This window comes from Strix uralensis, chromosome 2 (genome assembly GCF_047716275.1).
Source record: "Strix uralensis isolate ZFMK-TIS-50842 chromosome 2, bStrUra1, whole genome shotgun sequence".
NCBI classification, from domain to species: Eukaryota; Metazoa; Chordata; class Aves; order Strigiformes; family Strigidae; genus Strix; species Strix uralensis.
This window is the reverse complement of record NC_133973.1, coordinates 54,993,910-55,010,588: the sequence shown is the minus strand read 5'-3', so window position 1 is coordinate 55,010,588 and position 16,679 is coordinate 54,993,910. Positions and strand designations below refer to the sequence as shown.

General features: G+C 39.2%; 1 protein-coding gene and 1 non-coding gene across 6 annotated transcripts in view; both read left to right on the top strand.

Annotated features, from left to right (window-relative positions):
* FRMPD4 (FERM and PDZ domain containing 4) overlaps nucleotides 1–16,679 on the top strand; it is a 360,814-nt gene that overhangs the window by 95,999 nt on the left and 248,136 nt on the right. The window contains exon 1 of one of the 5 annotated variants that reach the window (XM_074858806.1): nucleotides 14,614–14,748. The exons of the other annotated variants lie outside the window; for them this stretch is intronic. The gene's annotated coding sequence lies outside the window, so the exon portion shown is untranslated. Of the gene's footprint in view, nucleotides 1–14,613; nucleotides 14,749–16,679 lie in introns of those variants that run through there. 5 annotated transcript variants of the gene reach the window in all.
* LOC141940341 (U6 spliceosomal RNA) lies at nucleotides 8,997–9,099 on the top strand. The gene has a single exon (XR_012627968.1). It is a non-coding gene; the product is annotated as a U6 spliceosomal RNA (small nuclear RNA).

The window sequence follows — 16,679 nt, the reverse complement described above, 5'->3', positions numbered from 1 at the left end:
ATAACACAAAATTCTTGTATTAGGAAGAAAAAGAAAAGAAATAGTATTTGCTACATGTGGCTCAGTTCAGCTGCCCCAGCTGTTTCCTTGTTTTCGTTCGTGAGTTGGATTAGAGGGAAGAAGTGACAGGGAGAGGTGGATTTCTCTGTGAAGCAGACTGCAGACCGAGGAGCAACATGGGGGCAACGTGGTGCCCATGTGCACAATTCTGCTTGACATTAACGGCCATTACGAATATAAAGTGAGGCTAGCATGCAGTGATTACACACGAAGAGCCAAATTATTATTGTTAACGATGATGTGTATATGTTTCAGAGAAAGCTGGATTGCTTCTAATGGGTTTTGTTTCCAATTCCTTTGTTCAATGTGAGGTACTTCTGGCTCCTGAGTTCTTGTTTTAAATAGAATTCCCATCTTCTGCTGTCTGTGAAACATTATTCCTGGTTTCCCTCCATTGATTTATGCAGGTTTTTTTCTGTTGTTCCTTTTTTGATGTTTTGTTTTTTTGTTTTTTTTTTTTTTGTTCTTCGACTGTCAAAATAGGCATCATATTTTCACATGTATAACTTGCACTATTTATAATCTATGTGTAAACTATGAGGGAAGGCAATACGTTCAGGGAGCAGTTGGCAAGTAATGGTGGATCGAAAGCAAGGGAACTAGGATTTTAGAGGAGGGAGGGAGGAGGAGGAGGAAAAGAATTCCTGCTGCTGGTGCTGAGTGCTCCCAGGCAGTTGGGAAGGTGTGACCATGGCAGGGAGGCTGCGCTGGAAGGGGTGCAGCTGGGAGGAAGGATTTTGAGCTCTCATTCAGGTAGCAATGTCCTCGATGGCACGTACACTTGTACTGGATTCACCAGGTGCAGCAAGGAAAATCTCCTGGAAGTGGTGATACTTGTTTTCTGCCAGTTCTGTTTTACTGATGTATCGTGTGGTTTCACCATATGCATGGTATGGTTTAGATGTGTACTGCTGATGAGAGAAATGGCCAAGCTCTTTCTCCTCCTCCTCCACAGCTCCTGGCTGTGTTTCCTTAGACCAGCGTTTTGATTCAGTAGAAAGCTAGCCCATCTCTCACCCTCCCTTGCTTCCCTGTCTGCACCCCATGTTGACACCCCGACCCACCTTCACTCACGGCATGGCTGCATGATTGCTAAATGCAGCACAAGGGAGGGCTGCCCAAAGGGACTGTTCCTTTTGGTGGCTGAGTTGGCTACAATTAAACACATAGGTCTGCACCCTCAGCCTCTGGCTCAGGTGCAACCCGCTCCTGTCTCCAAGTGCATTGCAAGGAGGGCATGCAGTGATCAGATGGGATCTCAGATGAAGAGAGGAAGTTTGCCTCATGTCTATCAGAAAGGTTTGTGAAGTTGGTATAATCATCACTGTTCCTCTATGTCTAGGAAAGCTCCTCAGGACACTCAGGAAAACCTTAGCAAGTCTGATTCACTAATAGAGGACAGGCCTTATTTATGCTCTTCCTACCCTTCTGTTCCTCTCTGAGTTTCTGTGGCAATCCAGCCTGAAATACCCTGCCTTCTAATGATGCTAATGGTGAAACTGCATGATAGGTGATGTTTGGATATTGGCTTGTTCATGGCAAAGGAAAGAGTATGAGAAGCCAGCCAAGCTTAAAACATCTGCCATTTAAAAAAGATAAAAAATTTGAATGTTTCATCTGGAAATAAAAATTTAGCTGTTACATTAAGAGTCTTCATTTGTTCCAGAAAACTGAAACTATGAAAATAAGAGTTTGGTGTTTTTGGTCAGGCTTCCCCATGAACAGAGCCCCAGTATGCTAATTACCATGCAAATGAAATTTGTTAGAAATACTGTTGGTGAATCTGCATGGTGTGTATTGTTCAACTTGTTAAATGGAGCTTTCAAAGAAGAAAATAACCAGAAGGAAAAAATAACGTGAAACTAGTTGTATGTCCCAGGTAGCCTTCATAAAGGATACTCTTCCTTTTTTTCCCAGGTAAGATATGGGCATTTTGAACAGAAGAGGCATTTTAACATTTTGTTGTTACTTGTTTGTTTAACTTCAGTGTATGTCCCCTAACAAATCAAGGGAGAAGCCATGTTGTGACTTAAACTGAAAACAATTTTAAGATCAGACGTATGAGTAAGCCCAGAGGGATTTGCTTCCCATGACATTTCAGAGAAACTCCATTGAGTTCATTTCATTTATTTCCGCTTTTTCAAAGTGTTTCATTTAGAAATTAAGTGAGATTTAACTCGGGCAACTCTAGTTTTGTGTAGTCATTACTAGTTCTCCAAGCGTGGACAGTACGTTCCAAAAGATTTTTATTACAGCTTTAATAAATAATTTCAAGCTATGTTTTTGTTTTCTTTACTGTCTCGCGCGTGAGAGGTTTCTAGTGGCCTTCAGGCAACTGCTTAATTTACCTAATGCACATTATAGTATTGAAAAAGTGATCCCCATCTCTGTGAAAGAAGGTACAGATTAAAGGCTAGGAATAGCTGGCATAGCAGTTTGTTTGTGCTGATACTTTGTCAACCATCAGCTTTCTGACAACATTTAATATTTGCAGCTGCTCTTAATAGGGCATTAGTTTATATACCTTCAGTGAAGATTTCCTTTCTTTAGCCACAGTAGGAGAGAAATGTTACATTGTGTTTATTTGTTCTTTTGGTTATGTCTTGGTTGTGCTAAAAGATGTGCAGGCAGTGCAGGAGGCAAGGATATTGGGAACAGAACTGGGTGGGAAAGGATAGAGACTGCACAGCTCAGGGAAGAGCATCCAGATTTGGTCCATGGGGCAGAGGGAGATAATTATGGCAGGAAGAGAGAGGTGTGAGACAGTGAAAGTATGTTGGATTAGGAGCTCCTCTGGGGTAAGGAGAAGCAGAAGGTTGAATGCATCTGCTCATGATGCATACAGTTTGGCTTTTACCCATGTATCTTAAAGGGTTTTTTTAACAGAGACTTGGATTAACTTTCAGAATGCTAAGTAACTTTAAAAACAACCCACCTAATTTTCCCCTTTTCCTTCTGAAAAGTACTTTGCAACTCTGAGTTTCTTTTAGGTATACTGTTGGCAGAATGTGAATCCCGAACCTTTAAATCTGCAGCGCAGACCTCTTACAGCAGAAAATAATCAAATTTGATCATCTTGGGGAGCCAAGGTCTAGAAAGAAGCTTGATATATTGTTTCCTTATATTAAAACTGGTAGGCAAGAGCACATTAATGGAGACCGGGAGCCAAGTTTGAGCTTCAGGTCTGGGAGGGGAGTGATGTCTGTAGGTTAGTGATAAAATAGCTAAAAAAGAATTACCTTGCGTGATCAGTCCAAGAGTCTGTTAATTTATTGGCTTGGCAGCAGTTGCATTGAGCTGCTACATGGGTGGGATAAAATTGCATTAGTTCATAGGGAAGGGTAAGAAATCTTTGTTGTAAATAAAAGGCAAAGGGGAACCTGGAAACACTGTTAAAAAGAGGCAGAAGCATAGATTTTCTGCCTTGCTTCCAAAAGAAAGATTAGGTGTGATCTAGTTGGAGTTATGACATTTAATTAAAATTGAGCATTCATGAGAAGCAAAAGTATGATTTTGTTGTTTTTTTCCTGTAGATTTTTGGATAGGAGCATACGTGTCGTCACTGAAGCCTTCTTGTGAAGCTTTGCAGTATTTAGATTCAAATTAGTGATAGTTGCAGTTAATCCAATTTTCTGTCAGAAGGTACAACAATGGCACTCATAATAAAAAGGAAGGGGAAGCAATATAGGATAATATCACACAGTCATGCAGCAAAGATGGTACTTGGCGCTTTTTTTTTTCCCCCCTAGTTGCTTTAATAATTTTTTCAGTAAATGTTGTGAGTCCAGGATTGATGAACAAAATACTGGCAACTACAGAGCTTGACCCCGCTTCTGAATCACTCTCAGGAATGAGTACTTGTTTTGTTTGCAAGTGACCATTTGGTACACTAAGTTAACATCTCTTGCCTGGTGTAATTGCAAGAATGCCCTAAGGAAATGACACTATACCTTTCCTAAATAACAACAGAGCTAGCATGTGATATGTGAATAAGATACTCTTAAATCCACCCATGCTTACAGTATTAAAATGCCAAGCCACGTTTGGGCTTAAATAATTGCTCTCATTTTTTATCTTAGAGTTAGTAGTGGTGAACATTTTATTGGCAAAAAACATATTGTACTTCAGAAATTTTGCTTGACTAATCTAAATCCAGTGTTAATAAGTGGGCAGGAGGCAAATGCTGGTCCACTCATTTCACGTGCTCTGATATTGTAATGAGTCAAAGGATACTTTTTCCATACACCCCAAGTCCCCCTGTCCCAAATCTCCCAGCTGTGCTTAATCTTGAAGATGACTGGATTATTTAATAATTTTTTTATTGGCAAAGATTAGTTTAAAAAGCCTCAAGAAGCCACGTTCTTGACCAAGCCAAGTTTGGTACGTCATGAATCTGGCTTCAGAGAGGATCCTCCAGATGGAAACAGATGGGCCACTCTTCCTGTGTTTTGGGTGCAAGGGACACTTATCTCGTTTCTCCAGTTAGTGTTGTGTTGGGATAGCTGTTGAAATCAGGCTAGGAAAAGTTTCCTACCCTGTTTTGCATGCCTACAAGTGATGGGGAGTTTGCATCTGATTGTGTGAATTCCAGGTCCTGACTGTTTTATTTTCTGTATTTTTGCTTGAAGGATAACGTTGAGATCGAAACTTTCTGTTACTACTAACTAAAATTATAATTAATATAGGGCTAATGCTTTGACAGGGAAAAAAAATCCCCAAACCAGATACTGGTGTTAATTGGACATTGAATCGCTTCAAATCATTCATTAGCCTGTATGTACATTGTTCCCAATCACCTGCAGTTTCATTTCAGTCAGAAGGTGATAAGATAATCTTTTTTTAATTAAGGTGACATTATAAATTAACCTGTCAATAAATGGCATTAGCTTTTTCAGCAGTGCAGTTACAAATGGATGGATTTGTAGCACTGTTCTTATAGCCAAAAGAGAAATATTGGATCTGTGCTGAATTGTTAAATACTAATGAATAATTTATTTAATGAATTTTGTCTTCCTCTGTTCATGGTGTGACTGGCAGAGCACCAGCCTTCTCCAAATGTTACATTTCTCAGAATTACTCTGATTTTTGGGGCCTTACTGCTTCGATTTTGCTACCCAGACTAGATAAGTACATTATCTGTTAACTTCCCTGATCTGGCTGAGAATCAGTTTTGTATTATAGATTTTTGTGAGAACGTGTATTGGTAACTAGTTTTTAAATTCAGTTTCTGTGGAAGCTTAGCATGTTGTTCTGCTGTAAACCTAATTGTGTGAATGATCGTGGAAGTGAATGCTCAGTGGCTCAGACATCAAAGTGAATTAAAAATATGTCAAAGTGCAGAAATATTTTATACTATATCTGGTTGGATTTTGGTTATTATGCTCTTTTACAAGATTAATAGGACTTTTGGAAGAAAAGTGAACTGTCTCCAAAAGCATTACTGGAAGAAAATTGGCTTTCAATGCACATCTAGTGTAAAGAAATATGTAATAAAATTCTTTCCAAGATTCATAAACACTTGTACTAGAGGAGTCAAAGCTGTAGGTCCAGCTGTTTATTACTGAACTGTTGATTGCTGAAGCAGTTCTCTTTAAAAAAGATGCTCTGCATGTGTAGTATCTTTTGACCAGTTTTAAAACCAAACCAAAGCAAACACTATGAAATATTCTGGTGTGCTGTGCTGCAGTGAAAATGAAATTCAGTAGTCCATGGGATGGGGGCCCTGTATTGGGATGGGGGCCCTGTATTGGGATGGGGGCCCTGTATTGGGATGGGGGCCCTGTATTGGGATGGGGGCCCTGTATTGGGATGGGGGCCCTGTATTGGGATGGGGCTTTTGCTGGAAGTGTTGCTGAGATCTGAAGAGGTAATCCTGAGGCAAGCATGGGGTTGGTGAGCATCATCTCTATTCTTGTTCATGGACTGCTGCTGCTGCATTTTAAGCTCATGTGCTTCTGCTCCTGGCTCGCCCCATGCCCTGCAGTAATCTGGTTTGCAGGAAGACACTTGACATTTTAAGAATTTGTTTTGTGCTTATGCTTCTCTTTGTCTGTTATTTTCTGACATTTACTCACGATTTAAAACTGTGATAGCGCTGTCCTTACATCTTACTACATCATCTGCTTCTTGAAGGCTACCAAATCTGCTTCTGTTGGAAGAGATTTTGTGTCTTTTTTCTCCTGCCCTCTAGCAGACAAGTTTGGAGGTTGTTACTGAGGTCTGCGGAGATGTTTTGCCTTTCTAACTGTGAAAGAGAGGCACGTGCAGGAGCTCATCTGTAGACTTGGACAGAAGCAGGAGGAAAAGGGCTTCGGTATTCATTGCTGGACCTCTGCTGGGAGCAGTTATTGGAACCGAGGTCAAAATATTTCAAGTGCAAATGCAGTTTGCTTAGTCCCTGAACACAGATTGTTTGGCTTACCTGGTCTGTCACAGGCAATAGCTTTTAACTGGTCTTTAAAATCAATTGGTGCGATAATGTTTACGGCACAGTGGCTTTTACTGAAAGTCTCCGTCCTGTAGGAAACCAGGACCCAAGTCCTGAACATTTGTGCTTTGAGCGGCAGTCAGTTATTTGATAGCTGACTATTTTTCTGCTAACTATTTCCATGACGTTATATGTGGTGTTACCCACAGGCATATTGGGATGTTGAAGTGGATTTTTTTTTTAATTACTATTTTTGATTGATTTGAGAGGGCATGGGGGGTGTGAGGATCTACTAGTGAAGATGAAAAAAAACCACAAACAAAACCAAAAAACCCCCAAGCCACAAGGCACTGAACAGTGTGATCTAGTCGCATTTATTCTGCCTTTGCAAAATATAATAATTACTTTTAAATTCTTATTTCCCGTCTCAATTAATTGCATTTTGTACTCAAATGTGTGTTCTTCTGATTATTCTCTTCTTAATGCACTTCCTGCTTAACCGCATTTTTGTCTTCTGTGCCCTTCATAGTAGTGTATAGGTTCGTGTTTATTTCCTGTTCCCTACTTTTTGTATATTCCTCCACAGTTCATACATTTCAGCAGTGCTTTGAGCTCCCAGTTTGTTTTGCCTGAGTTCACTATATGTACCAGAGGCAGTTGATTTTCTGTCAGTTGGCAGTTTCACCTATTTTAAGGAAGACTAAGCAAATTCTACATTACTCTATATAATACTGTAGCAGAGAGGGCAGGAAAAGAACTAATATTGCTCAGGGACTTCCAAAGGATCTGTAGCCTCGAGGAAAATGTGGAGAAAAATGTAGATTAAATAAAATAAATATTTTTTTACATTTCTAGCATTGCTGTGACTCACCAGGAGGCAGGAAATAAGTTGATTTTCCTTCAGCCTCTTGCAGAGACTGTGTATACACTTTCCTTAGGTTGTTGAGTTGGAAGTAGAAAATTAAAGGTTGGCAGTTGTGGGGTTTCATCCTAAGTGGAGAAAGCTACTCTCACCTCAAAAAAATAGGGAGCAGGCTGTCTTCTCAGGGAGGTACGGGGGAAATACTTCACAAGATTTTGTGCTCAAAAGGGAGCAAACCCGGTTGCCCAGTGCTGGGATAGTCTGAACATCAGAAAATACTCCACTTGAGAAAGTAGCCTTCTCTCCCTCTCTGGCCGGAAGATATTCTTACAAATTTTAATTAACACAGTTTTAGCACCAGAAAAGAAAGAGACTTCACGCTTAGTTTTGGCACTTGCAAACATGAGTGCAAAACTATTTTCTGAGCATCAGGCACAGTTTTGCATGCTGTGTGGAAAGGTAGCTGTGTGCTGTTCTGCCATCAGTGCCTTTCTCATCTGTCTGTTGCTGTTGACAGGTCAATGGTAGGAATCTCCACTTCTTCTGATCGATTTTTCAGGTCTTCAGCTTGTCTACAGATTTTAATCTTGAAAACCAAAATCTTTTCACAACAGGAGCTTGGGTGTATTTTGAACTGCATATGCCTAAATGAAGGTCTGTGGCTTTGGTGGATGGATGCATTTTGGCCATCCATGATTGATTTAGCTGCCAGCCTGGAGTTACTAAATGAATGGAAATTCTCTGAGAGACAGCACCAACAGACAAGCACCTATTCAGAGCTTGCTCATTACGCCAGACAACAAAATTGTTGTGAAGCTGCATAACACTTGCGTTGTGATTAGTTGCATCACTTACTCATGTTCTGCAAAATAAACACATTTAGATGGCCGACCATGACAAGCATTTCAAGAAGTAATGGTCTTTAAGCCTCAGCAAAGACATAATTAAGCTGAATGTTGAAAAGAACTTCACAGCTGTGAGTGCAGTCAATCAGTGAAATGGGTTCTTGGAAAAGCCAGTGACATTCCACATCAGCTGTCAGTCCTGTATTTTTGGGTCCAAGAATAATGTAATTAATACCCTACTGAAGGTGGTGGAGACCAGCCTTCTGAACCTCGATCTGGACAGTAGCCATCCATTAACCCACTGCCTCTGAAGCCTTTCAGGGAGCTGCTGTGCTGTAACCCAGCTGGGGACAGGGCAGGTTAATTAACAAGATGAGATGCTTTTGTCATTTATAGGAAGAAGGATTGTTAATAGGAAGTTGGTGGTGGTGTGTTCAGCACTGACATAGTGCACAGTGGCATGGCAGTCATGGTAAAAATCCTTAATAAGAGAAAATCTAATTTTCCACAAGAAAAATTTTTGTGCTACTCTGTTTCATCTATGAATGACTTGGCCTTCAGAGCATTCACCATGAGCCTGTAATGTTTTAGCCATCGTTTCATATCTTAATTGCTTGATCTTCCGGTTTTGCAAACACTGGTCTTGTGGCAGCAAACTGATTAAATTTTTGAGGTTTCACTTTCTGCATGGTGGTTAAGCTGATGGAGTGAGCCATGGACAGGCTGCTGTCACCCAAGCCGGTCTGCTAGTTTGGGGTTATTGGAAAAGGACAGGAGACATCAAACAGACAGCCAATTGTCCTTGCTTTGGCAGCATGTGTACTAACATTGGAACAATACAGAGAATATTAGCATGGCCCCTGTGCAAGGATGACATGCAAATTAGTGAAGTATTCCATATTTTAGGGAAGTGGTCACAGCACCAAGCCTGTCAGAGTTCAGAAGGCATTTGGACGTTGCTCTAAGTCACATGGTTTAGTGTTAGGTAGTCCTGCAAGGAGCAGGGAGTTGGACTCAATCATCTGTATGGGTCCCTTCCAACTCAAGATATATGATTCTGATTCTTATGAAGAGTAGGGAAAGGGAAAGAGAAAAAAGTCAAGTTGGCAGAGAGTGAAGTATAAGGAAACCACAAAATAAAATGGAAAATACGAAGTCACACAGCAAAAAGAGAGATTGGAAAGACTAGCAGAAGTGGTGGGGAAAAGTATTAGATAATAAAGGAAATGAAAGGTGAAGAGGAATGACAATAAGTGAAAGTCAGAGAACCACATTGGGAGAGGAGGAGGGGAAGAAGACAGTGATTTAATAATGATACACTTTATTTAAACAAAAAAGTAACAGTGATAGCATCTATCTATAACAGCTGTGCAAACATGCAAACCCCACTATTGAGAAAATTTCTAATAGGCATATTGGCAGATGCTTCACTTGGAGTGCTTTATGTGAGCCATAGGCTTAATATGTCTTATTTACTGGCCCTTCCTTTTTAAAGATAGCTGGGAGTGAGTGGTCTGGCAAGGTGAGGATTATGGACTTGGAAATCCTCTCTCCCATTCTGTATTACCTCTAATGTACAGGTAAGGTGGTAGTCTAGAGTGGTAATGAACCTTTAACATTAGATGCAAGATGGATGCTAAGTAAGTCTCTATGCATAAATCCCTTTGAGTGGCTTCACCCCTCCACTCCTCCAAAGTGGGACTTTTGTAAACACTTTTGTTATAGTACAAAATTTGGCTGTTTTGTTTTTTCAGACTCCAAAGCCTGATATTGTTAGGCTTTTCTCCAGAAAGATGAAGACCAGGAAAACGTGAGTTACAAACAAAGAAAGGTTACATTTTGCTATGTAAACTAAGAATGCAATTAAAAAAAAAGACTAGGGGGAGAGGAGCCATGTTTCTGGATACTCACGGTAAAGTGGAAAATCCTGACTTGTGTAAGTTATCGCAGCTCCACTGTTGGCATCTTTATGAATCAGGACCATAGGAAACAAGTCTGTCGTATCTTCTGCTTTTCAGTTGATTTGTAGCTACTTACACCCAACTTCTCATCTCTATCAGACTCTTACATTGGGTAAAGTGAAGAAACAGAGTGAATGCGTTACTGTCTTGAGGAATGATGATGCTTCCAAAGAAGTGTGTGATTTGGGTGGGTATACAGTGCTAGAGTAACTTTCTCTCTGACCAGTCCTATATTCTTAGGAAAAAGTACTTAAAAGTTAAAATCTGTGGTGTTTCAGAGAGTAAGATGTCTCAGTGCTGTTGAAATTCAGTCAGATTTTGGTGACTAAGTTAGTTTTTGAAATTTCTGGTCCTTAGACTCACAAACAGAGCTGTAAATGACCCCTTGCAGTTCTTTGTTCTGCTTTGGTTTGTGCTGTCAGCCAATCTCCTTCATATTTTTGAACAACCACCCTATACTAAATCAAACCTAAATAGACGTATACCCCTAGGTAGAGGACCTCTATCAGCTGTATTAGAATTAATGCAGATTAATACAGATTAACAAAATGGTGACCTTAGTTTTCTCTGCTAGTTTAGGTTATACTTTGTATTGCATTTTGAAAAAGTGCTTTCCAAGATCACCTTTTTGGAGGTCTTTGTGTCAGTCCTTTCTGTTTACATTTGGTAGAGTACTCAGTTAAGCGCTGATTTGGTGATCTTCTAGTAACAAATTTCTGTGTGTACAGTTGATATTTTGGGGGTAGTCCTCTGCACCATGAGAATTGGCTGGTTGGTGGTTGTTCCCCCCGCTAGCTATATATTTTGTCAAGGTTTCTTATGAACCATCGGTACATTTATTCTTGAAGTTGAGTTTGTTTTCTTGTTAACTGAGTGGCAACTATAGGTAGTCAACATAATCTTTTGAGTTTCTGCAGACAACGTGCAGCTACTGCTGTGTTGGGTGGAATACTTGGTTGGTACAAATAGAAAAATGCAATTTTATTTACTTATTTGTTGGTGCACAGGATGGTATGTGACCTGGAATGAAACTGGGCCACGGCTGGGGCCTTCTGCAGAGAGCAAGCATGGCCGCGTGACAGAGATTGAAAGTCCCGAAGTGGTTTAGTCTCTGTTTTACTTCCATTTGAGAATTAACAGCAGAAAAGAGGACTTACAGGTTTTATCTGGGTTCAAGTGGGGTAAAAAGAGCTTGGCGTAAAATGACTGCTGTATTGTGCATATGGGTGGCGCTTCCAGTTCTGGGTCTGAGAATACTGCACCTCTCTGCTCATTATGACTAAAGGTAAAGCAGTTGAAAAGAGGAGTTTTCTCAGTAAGCAAAATAGAAGAGTCTTGATCTGAATACAAAACACGTATTACCTTTCCTGGAATTATTCAGCGAGGGACATACTAGAAGGAGGGTAACTTCTTAGCTCAGAATAAAAATGAACAAATCAAATATTGAACTACCAAGTAGTTGACATTCTTTCAGCTCTTAGATTGTTCCCTCCTACATGTGTCTTATATCTATAATGTTAATTAAGTTGTATTGCAGTCAGTAGTCTTTAGCAGATCTAATTTCCATCAGATGGAATGTATGTTCTTCAATCTGTCTTCTACTTCAGAAAGGGAAGAAAGGAATATTTGTATTGTTTGGGGATTTTTTTTTTGTTTTAATTGTTTTGCTTGTTTTATTGGTGGGTTTTTTAAATTTGTTTTTTCCTTCTGTTGATTTGTGGGGAGGGGAGTGTTTGATAAATGGATGCCTTAAGCTTCCACCCAACCTCCATATCAAAAAACCACAAAACCCCCATATTTGAAGGGGCAGTAATTAACCTGCAGCAGTCTGGTTTAATAGGAAGAAATAGGGAACAAGTGATTAAATACTGAATGAGCAAAAATCTGAAAATTGCTCTGCTACCTAGAAAGCCTTTGATGCTCTGTTTCCCCACCAGATAGGCATTTCATTAAAGAGTATGGAGGTACAGTGCACATGGAAACAGCAATTCCACCTATAGAGAAGGAAGATATTTTAATTCTTCATTGCAAGTGTGGACTGCAATCAGTAAAACGGGAAAAAAAGGTACCGAATGAAAGTGCTGGAGTACTGGTTCAGCAAACACTTATGCACATGACTATCTTGGGTGTAACTAATTAAGCATATGAGCCTTTGCCAACATCAGCATGTGCTGCTTAAAAACTCAGGATGAAGCAAGAAAGTAGAAAAATTAAATCTTGGTTCATGCAAGAATACTTAATAGTTTATTACTCTGCCTTTTAGTTTGAAAATGTTGTATTTATGTTTATAATTTAATATAATTCTCTGGAGAGAATTACTTTGTCATAGCTTGTTTCCAAAATTATGTGCTTAAATTTATAATTTTTCTGTAATACAGTTGTTGTGTCTTTGCCTTCCTCTGGAGATGCTCTTATTGCAGATGCCATTGGGGATTAAATAGAAAGAAATGAGGTTCCTTGTCTTTATTTCCAAAAAAAAGGTGGATTACCATCTTTACATGATGTCATCTTCTTTTCTCCACTGAAAAGATAAGTAGATAATGGAATGGCATCAACAATAATATGTAGACTAGAAAGACTGAAAAAAACTTCTATAATATTTTGTTTTTAGCGTCTTACTCCACTGCTGAATGTTTTCAGAAACAAAGTTGGTTGAGAGTTATGTGTCTTCCTGCTCTTTCTAAATTACCACCAGTCTTGCTTGTTAAACTTTAAGGATCACCAAGAATTTAAGCAGAATAATTTTGTCACACTGGGGATGCTGCCAGTTTGGCATATCATCCATAAAGCCTTCCATGATAACTCCTCAACACAACATGCCCTGTTGTGTGGCAGCTATTAAGAAAATCTCATTTCTAACAGTGCAAGACCTTTCTGAAACTCCAGTTGTACTTTGTGGGGTTACGTCAGGGGGGATCTCTTCTCTGGGTGCTGAGCAATCAGGGAGATCGATCCAGGACAGTCAGTGGACATGTATGGTATATACCCACCCACCCCTGAGCCACATGGTCAGACACTGCAGAAAATTCCTGGGGTCAATCCTGCAGTGTAAGTGGTGATAAAGAGACAGTGTTTTAGTAAGGATGTAGTGATAGAATGAGAAATACCATGATAAGAGGAGTGAATATTAGGTATATAGTGAAAAGAATAAACAAATAAATGGAAAAAGCAAGGAAGATACAGAAGCCATCAAGATGAGTTTCATTTTTAAGTCTTTGTTTTAATGACCTTTCATTGTTTTAACAAAGATGATAGTGAAAGGTATTGCCATACATAGCACCTTTCTCAAACTCAGTATTTCTAAGAGATTTTCATTTAGAATGGCAGCATCTCTGTTCCATTACTTGTAACCTGCATTTTTATTATGATTAAGAATCCCTATTTTTAAAAGAATAACATTTTCTTTCCTTGCTGTCTTGGAATGGAAGATCTTTGCAACAGAGACTTCTTTTCTACCAGTGTTAAAGGCGATTACCATGTGGAGAATGCTCCTGAAATATAAATAATGTATTGATAGGAACTGTAGAACCATGTAGGTGGAGGACTAGAAAAACTGAATGTTTGCCAAGCTCTTTTATTATTTATCAAAGCTGGTGAAATCTAGTTGTCACAGCCCAAGATACTCAAAGATCTCAGTAGAAGCCAGTCTTTTTGTAAGTCATGTTTCTTTAACCAAAAATTACAGTTGCACTAGTAATGTTCTTTGAAGGGTTGCAGGCTCTAGGAAGTTGGTTATGGTTTTGTAGTTTGTTTTTTGTTTCTTGTTTGTTTGGGGTTTTTTAAACAGATTTTAACCTATAAATCTTTGCTGACAAGTTCAGAAACTACAGATTTTTGTCATACGGAGCTCTGATACAATAGAAAAAATAACTATTTTGAATTAAAAACTTGTTTGTATTTTTAATTAAACTACCAGGTTTTCCTCTAAGGACCATAGAGCTAGTTTGTGACATGGCCTTACCTTCAGGCACATTTGAAAATCCAATCCCTTAATGCTTTTGGAAGCCAAAATAGTTTTTAAACCTTATTGTTAATAACCAGAAAGTTAGCAGTATGCAATATTAGCAGAATATTTTTATATGTCAGTATCATATACAGGTGCTTGGAGTAGCAGGGTTGGTTTTTTTTTAAAGAGCCCCAGTTGGGTTATAATGCACATGTGATATATAGTGTTCCTGTAGAGTACTGAACGTAAATACAAGTGTACAGATAGCATCTGGTCATAAAAGAAGTGGAATGGTTGCAGGCATGTTGACACACTCTAGTGAGAAGAAAGAGAGCCCTGTAATAAAATCTCATTGAGGATGCAGAGAGTATGTTTCAGCATTAGGCATTCTCCTCATGTTTCACATAAATGCATCCTCCTCTCACGAGAGGATGAACAGTACATTTGCACCGGCTCATTCAAATTGAATGTTGGTAAAAGAAGAGTCTTGAGCAAACACTGAACAGTCTGGCATTTTTTAAAGACAGAAGAAAGGTTAAGCGGTCTGCTGCTTAAACTGCCGATTTTTGGATATTTATTTGCTGACCGAGTGTATTGAAGGTGGTGAAAGCATCATTGGCAAGATTTCGGATCGCTGCATAGCGCAGGTCAGGATTATATTAAACTGAGGCTGTTTTTACAATAAAGTTTAGATCTTCATAAGTGACCTAGTCTGTTGCTTTTGTATCTGAGGTTAGTTAGATTGTATTTTGCTTGGAGATAAGAGGGTAGGATGTGCCTTCTCTGTATCTTTTTCCTTTCTCTCTCTTTGACAGCACTGCAGCTTTAACTTTGCTTAGAGCTGTAGTAAATGAGAAACTTCACTAGGGTTGGCATTTACTAACCAGAACATTTATTAAAAATAATTAAAGATAGACTTCATTATGCATATTTTGTTTCTATTATTTGTGTTTGCTGTTTCAAAAATAATGTAGAGCTCACTGAACCCGAACTTGCTAATTTTCTCCTTAATACACTGAATGACTGCGTGGATGAGACTCACAGTCACTCTTTTGGGTGAAGCACAGCGTCATCTTGCAGTGTCTTAGATATATTTTAAAAGCATCACTAGTTAATTATAGAAAGAAAAGGTAAGGCTATACGTGCACACTAGATTTAATCTTGCTTTGCTCTCACAGTGAAGAGATTTATAAGAAGCAAGGAATTTTTATGTTATTCTAGATTATTTGCCTGTTTACTACCCTGCAATAGACACACACATGAATGCCACCTGTGTATATAGCTGAATATCAGAAATAAACGCCTTTATTATTTCATTGCTGTTTAATGGTGTCTTAAATGTTAAGGAAAGTCTTGTGTTATAAGTGCTCCTGAAGTGTTTTTTTCTTCTCTTTCTGTCCATGCATGCTCTCTCTGTTTTTATTGTTTTTATTTTAAAGACACCCTTTCCAGGGCTTTAATGCTGATTTATTATTTTTGTTATTTATTTATTTTTCCCAGCGATAGGATAAAATGTTTTGCAAGAGAACTGCTGTGATGAAACTTTCTGTTGCTGTATGTGAAGTCTTGCTTATTCAGTGAAAGTAGTCTGCAATATTTGCTCAAGAGAGCTGTCACTCCTGAGAAAATGTTCAAAATAAGACTGAATTACTTAAAAAGATGTGTGTCTATATGTATTTCATTTGTGTATATAAATACATTCTGTAGACATGGTGTCTAGAGCTGGTTTTGATTTGTCTGTGCAAAACAGACATGTAGTAGTTGTGTAAGTGACACTGTCTTTAGCTGACTTAGACGTTCTTCCATGGACATTCTGGATCAGAGGTTCCTGCAGGAATAACGTGAAGTCGCATGCAGCTAATGTCGGGGTTCACTGGCTTTGCTGAGATGATTTATTGTAGAGGTGCTGTAAGCGGTGACATGTTCTGTACATGCTTCCTTGAACAATTTGATTGCATTAGTGGTGTCAGGTGAATGGCAAAAACCAAGCGGTGCTGCTGTCATTACTGGTAGTAACCTGCATTGGTAAATAAACTTACGAAGCCTGTATAGCATTTTAGGAGTGGAATGTGGTTTTGGTTTGGTTCTTTTTGTAACAGGAAAAACAGTCTTGCACTGGGATGTGTGTGTACTGTATGGGCAGCAGTGACTCTGGAAATCAGAGTAAGCCTGGAATCATAAGACTGTAAAATGTGCTCCAGAGCTAGATAAATGCTTTTTGTGAGTCTCCCAGGTATCTGTTAAATAGGTTTCCAGAAGGTGTGGTTTGACCATACAATTTCATGAAAGTATTATGGGAGCAGCATATACCTTATTCAGTCCCACAAAGATTTCTTTGAATACTCTCCCCTACCACCTCTCTTGCGCAACTTGTGAAAACCCTGGGTGTGATGTTCAGCTTCCAGTGAAAGAGACTGCTGTGGAAAAAAGGCATGACACACAGCCTACCGAACTGTTATGGTCCAAGGGATTGCTTTGTTGCCGCCATAATTATCAGACACTCTGGATTTGCCTATATTTTTCACTTGGTATAGTGGAGAATTACAGGAAACTCTGTAATGTGCCAGTGTTTGAGGGG